This window comes from Hyaena hyaena, unplaced genomic scaffold (assembly GCF_003009895.1).
Source record: "Hyaena hyaena isolate Hyena2069 unplaced genomic scaffold, ASM300989v1 scaffold_598, whole genome shotgun sequence".
Lineage (NCBI taxonomy): Eukaryota > Metazoa > Chordata > Mammalia > Carnivora > Hyaenidae > Hyaena > Hyaena hyaena.
In genome coordinates this window covers 966,665-973,288 of record NW_024081233.1, presented here as the reverse complement: position 1 = coordinate 973,288, position 6,624 = coordinate 966,665, and positions in this window count along the sequence as shown.

Here is a 6,624-nt window from a genome sequence, read left to right as displayed (position 1 = left end):
CATATAATTGATAACGGCTGCTTTATAAGTTTTGCAGTGTAGCCTGGGCACGGCACACCGCTGATTCTACTGATGGGTAGGAGGCATGTACGTGCATTGCTGATTTTTTTTTCACCCTTGAACGTTTCCAAAATGGGTATGTACCTTAAAATGGAAGTGATAAGAAAATATTGTGTCAGAGCTTGATTAGCAGCACTTTTTTATTTCTTAGTTGTACATAAATAGCTGGGTTAACAATCGGTGACACAAATTCAGAGAAATGTGGAGGTGATGGGAAACTTACATGAGTTTTCTGTGGGAATGGCAACATGACTTGCTTCGTCCTCCTTATATCTTCCTGTTTCTCTTTCTTGACCTGTGTTTATGGCATAAGAACACCCTCGAGATGCAAATGTTAAAAAATTTTAAAAAAGGACACAGAGAGATGTGTGATCTAAATGAGATCCAGCAGTGGGTAACTTAGACTCAAAACCAGTGGAATGGCTCTATCATATCTTGCAGATAACGAACATGAGATTGTAAAAGAGTACCCATTGAATTGCTTGTGTGTGTGTTGTGTGCATATGAATTTGCATCTGTAGCACTAAGACATGGGCTGGGAATTGGAAAAAAGAAGGAAGCTGAAGATATATAAGCAGGAAGCCCCAGAGAGAAGGAGGCTGAGCAGGGAAATCACAGAGTCAGCTCCAGCCTTTTTATTCTGCAAAATACTGTCCCCAACTAGATGGTTAGCTTCAAACCCAGATTTCAGCTCCACAAAGGGGACCATGCATTTGCAGTTCCTTACATCCTGAAGGGCTGGACATCTATTTAGTGCTTAACAAACATCTCTTTTCTTAAGACAAACTTTATAAGATATTCCTGTTATGATGTCTACTGTATGTTGATGGAGAAGGAAAGTAAAGGTAGATACATTTTGATCCCCAGGTTCCAGGAAAATTCCTCCAGCAGAACAAAGACCTCCAGCATCATGGAAGGTCAACAGAAAAATTGTAACTTGTTCACAGAAATTGAGAAATGATCGGTGCTGTACATGTTGCTGCTTCCTTAAGCAAGTGACTCTTGCCTCTTCTTAAATCTGCATAACAATGTAAGACAGACACAAATTTATTTAAGATCAAAAAGGACACAAACATATTTTAAAACAGAGAAAGGATGAATAGATTCATCATATGACCCAAGAAAATCCATGCTTTGTGTCCCTCTCCAGCTATGAAAAATGATAATAACAGTAATCATTTAAGAGGTTACCTTAATGTTAGCCTAAGAAGGACAATATCATTGAAGAAGAAATATCTTATTTCATTACTTTTTAATTTTTATTTGCTTATTTCTTAGAGAGAGAGAGAGCATGCACAAAGTGGGGGCGGGAGAGACACAGAATCTGAAGCAGGCTCCAGGCCTTGAACTTTCAGCACAGAGCCTGATGAGGGAATTGAACTCATGAACCATTGGATCATGACCTGAGCCAAAGTCAGATGCTAAGCATCCAGGTTCCTGAAAGAAGAAATATGTTAAAAGAAAATATTATAAACTCATTTGTTGCCACTTTTCCTCATTTTTCACATTTTCTCCTTCCTATTTCCTACCGGTGTAGGAGGCTTCCCACTCACTTCCATATTGTGTTACTTGCCACATACACATATCAACAGATATCTACTGGGAACATCAAATGCCAAGCACTGTACTAGGCTCTAGGGAAATGATGCCAAAGGAAACAGTCTTTGCAACCATGGAGCTTAAGCCCGTTGCCAGACAGCAGCCCAATTCCCCATCTAGCTCCTCTGTGAATTCTTCTGCGAACATTTCTCCTTGAGTTTGTTCTTGGAGTAAAGCAAACAAGAATGTTGCCCCTAGTGTTTACAATAGAAATCCTAGTAAATGGAATTTCCAGTGGAGAAGAACATCTCTTGAATCTCTGCCTAGAGTTTTCTCTTAGCATCCCACAAGTATCACTGCGATGCAGTTATGGATGTGAAAAGTGTCTTATGACCAATAAATATTTGTGGCAATTCCCCATTGTCTCTGCATTATGATTTTTATCTCTATCTCCAGCACAGTCTGGTTAAGACTGAAAGAGTTCATGACTTCATTATTCTTTGGTATAGGACACTTCCTGAAGTTCTCACCTGGACATAAATAGGGAATTCAACAACCTAGGTACTGCAGTAGAAGAAAGACAAAATGGAAACACAAGTTTAATGTGGAGCCATGTGGAGAAGGAAGTTGAAGTTCAATGTGAGGTTTGAAGTCTTGCATCAAGAGCCATCTATTAAGTGGTGCACACTTTTACCAACATGTTCACATCCTGTAAATTCCATGGATTGTCTTAAGAAATGTGATTTGCGGGGCGCCTGGGTGGCGTAGTCGGTTAAGCGTCCGACTTTCGCTTAGGTCATGATCTCGCGGTTCGTGGGTTCGAGCCCCGCGTCGGGCTCTGTGCTGACTGCCAGCTCAGAGCCTGGAGCCTGTTTCAGTCTGTGACTCCCTCTCTCTCTGACCCTCCCCTGCTCACGCTGTCTCTCTCTCTCTCTCTCTCCTAGAAATAAATAAAATCTTTAAAAAAAAAAAAAAAAAAGAAATGTGATTTGCAACGAGAAGGAAGGACCAGGATAAGCGGTCTAGTATTTTATATGTCATTACAGACTTGGGATAGAACCACAAACCAAAATCAGAGGAGCCAGACAAGTTCACGACCCATCAGCAATACCGCTATCAGCCCTTATCATTAACTATACTTTCTCTTCCCTACCGCCAAAAGCCCTGCTAACTCAAGTTTGCCTGAAAAACCATGCAATGAGCTAGATTTTCTTTTTGCTCCTGTTTGATTTTTTAAAAATATTTGTTTTTTTCACCAGCTGCACAGTCTAGAGCCCTGGGCAGCCTTGTGACTGAGATGTGATTGGAAAGCTCAGGACCCCTTTGCTTTGAACAAAAAATGGGGGCATTGTCATCGTCTTGGAGAGCTCCCTCAAACAGAGCTTTGGGTGGTATCTTTCCAGCAACTTGATATTCCTTTAAAGGACCTCTTAATCCACAGATAGGGTGGGAGGGTTAATGGTAGGTTGCTAGAAAGGGAGACGGGTTGGAAGATAAATAACTGAAAGAAAAGATGTAGTATTTAGTGATCTTGAGGTGGGGGTTGGGAGGGCTACAGACCAGGCTCAGCAGACTCATGTGGATTTACGTCCCTACAAAGTGAAGGGAGAAGGAAGGAAGAGAGGGAGGGGGAAAGGAGATCAACATTAATTAATAACCCGCTAGTATAAAAGTACTAGTGGTAAGTGCTATAAAGTCACCTTCCATACTGATATGACTGCATTTGGCAGCAGGAGCCTGATTCTTTCTCAGCAGTCAGAGGAGTCTTCCCGAAGGAAGTGACGCTTGCACTGATGGAGGAACACAGTGCTTCGACCAGGAGAATACGTAGGGGGAGAGTATCTCAGGCATAGGAATAGCATGTGCAAAGGCCCTGTGGCTAGATGAATCATAGCCCACCTGTGACTGAAAGAAGAGCAGGATTGTCAGAGCCCAGGGGACAGAGGAGTGAAAGGAGTAGAGGCGTCTGTAGAGTAGCTTGAGCACACATGGCCAGACCAGGCAGCAAAGGATGTTGTCTTCATCCTAAAGAAATGAGATGGCTTAAGGGGCTTTAAGCACAGGACAAACATTTTTAAAAAGTCCACATGGCTTCAGGGTGGAAAGTGATTTTTGGAGGATACAAGGTGAAATAGGAAAACAGGATAGAAGCCACAGCAAATTTTCAGGCTACATAAAGTATTGGAGATGGAGAAAAGAAGACAGATTTGGGGAGTGGGGGTGGGGAGGAGAAGGTGTTGAGGGGCAGAGAGAGGTCCTGGCTCAATGGGAGCTTTCAAACATGTTCAGTCTAGACCAGCATTGCATCTCACAGAGAACACTGGGTAATATTTTGGGGAGAGGGGTGGTGCCACTGGCATCTAGCAAGTCGAGTCCAAGGATGTCGCTAAACACCCTACAATGCACAGACTTGTCCTACAGCAAGGATTATGGAGTCCAAAATTCCAATAATGCCCAAGTTGAGAAACTCTAGTCTAGTCTAGATCCACTTTGTCCCTTCTCCGCCCCACTGAAGGTAAACAGAGCCTCACCCTCATGTCACCCTGATGAGTAAACCAAGTCATGACGTGGGCATTGTCCGCAGGAAAGCAGCAAGGAGGACTAGTCAATGGCTACTTAGCATCCATTGAGTTCCCAGCTTGGACAAAGGAAGCCCCTGGTTACAGGTGGGGGCATTATCATGGTCCTCCCTCCCCTCCTCCCCTTCCTGGATCTATGCATCTGTCCCAAAGTTTATGAGAGTCGGGAAGTCTTGCCTACCCTCTGCTTCCATATCCTGGTGCTCACTTAAGCCCGGTCCAGTGTTTGTGGCCTTTGTTTCTGGGTCCACAGCCAGTGGCTAACAAATGACTATAACTTCAGGCTTGAGGAACAGGGGGGTTTCAGGATATAAGCAAAGGGATTTGTGAAGTGCAGAGATGGGGAGACACATACTAATTAGTATTTTGCATAATTATCCCAACATATTACTTCTAATAAAACAATAGTTCACCTTTTTCTGCTGGCCCCACGGTACTTGGCACTAGTCCTTGGTATGAGGCTAAAGACCAAACCTCAAATCCCTGGCCCTTTGTCCCTTTCCCTTTTTATTCCCCTCCACCTCTCCATCAGCCAACACTTACTTCCCTGGGCTCCCGTAAAAGTTAACTCCCATAGAGGGTTGGTTAAGCCTTCTCCCAAAAGGTGAGTCATGGTTCCAGGCTATAAAACATTCCTAAAGATTTCTCTGCTCATTCTTCCTCTATTGTAGACTTCCTTTCTCAGTCTCATAGAGAGGACTGTCCAGCTCACCTGTTTCCATTTCAAGACAGAGAATCGCAACCTCTGCTTCTTGCAGCATACAATAGCCATGGTCTCATGAGAAAGATAAAAATTGAAGAAAAGGGCAGATGAACAAGCAAGAATGAATGACGATAAATGATTGTCAAAACGTTAACAATAAAAAAGAAATGTGGTAACTATGTTCTATCAGTGGATACAAATTTTCTACATTTTCATGCAGAGAAAAGAGCGTTCTCATAATAATAGTGTGCCTTGTAGAAACCAAAACCATTTGGTATTTTATAACATCCCAGGTGGAGTTCATTTCTTTTCCAAAGTCCACCTTGACCCTCCATTATCATTGTTCTACCATTTCTGAAAGGATGTGATATTACTTTTGTAAGAACCATGATGACTCTGGAAGATTTATTGATGACAGTCTTCCACATGAAAAGCTAAAACAGAAAAAGACTTTGATTTTGCACTGATTGATTTGTCTGCCCTAATGTAATAGGTAGAAGATTGCCTTTCCTCCAGGAAGTTTCAGAGAAGTATTTTATTTTGTTACCTTTCAGACTCTTAAGGAAACAATGATTCATGTTTACCGTACTGTTCTGATGGATTATGATGAATAGGTGAATTACACCAAGATTTGACATTCACAGCAGGTACACATAGCAATATGAAGACTATTTTTATTTATATATGATTTCCAAATGTTAACCCAGACTAAAAGAAATATGTGTGGTATGCACCAATAGCTAAAGGCATTTTCACATGCGCCATGTATAGCTTTAGGGGAGGAGGAAATAAACCCAAATATGTATAAGCCCAGGACCCATCTCATGAATGGGCAGCTGCTTGCTGAAGTGATTTCAAAGTCACTGGGAAATACCTCTCTACCCTCAACTCTCTCTCTCTCGGGTGATATTTTAAAATGTTCACATTGTTCACTATTTAAAGCTGAGCCCTTGCTGAAATATAAATGTTAACTGAGCAATATTTAACATAGTGAGGAAGCTAAAATATTTAGCCATTGTGTATATTAATGCTGCAGTTTGGGTTCTTCAGAGAAACAGAACCAATAGTATGTATATATTTAGAAAGAGGGAGATTTATTTTAAGGAATTGGCTCACGTATTATGGGAGATGGCAGGTCTGAAATCTGCAGGGCAAGCCAGCAACCTGGAAATTCTGACAGAAGTCAATATTGTAGTCTTGAGCCCAAAAGTAATCTGGAGGTCCAATTCCTTCTTCCTTGGGAGGATCATAGTCTTTTTCCTTTAAAGCTTTTGACTGAGTGGGTGAGACCCACCCACATGACAGAGAGTCATCTGACTTCGTCAAAGTCTACTGATCTAAATGTGAATCATACTTTTAAAATACTTTCACAGAAACATCTAGGCTAGTGTTTCACAAATCAATTGGGCACCATAGTCTGGCCAGATTGACACACACAGCAAATTAACCATCACAAAGGCACCTCGACTTGAATTAGTTCACTGTATTTGTCAGTTTCCTGGGAGGTCGGTATTTGGGAAAGGCTTGTCTTGACAAGCATGAAAGAGGAGAAGGAAGAGAAGAATAGTACGACAGGACCACCTGACATTTGAAAGCAGAAGTCAAGGGGCGCCTGGGTGGCTTAGTCGGTTAAGCGTCCGACTTTCGCTTAGGTCATGATCTCGCGGTTCGTGGGTTCGAGCCCCGCGTCGGGCTCTGTGCTGACTGCCAGCTCAGAGCCTGGAGCCTGTTTCAGTCTGTGAC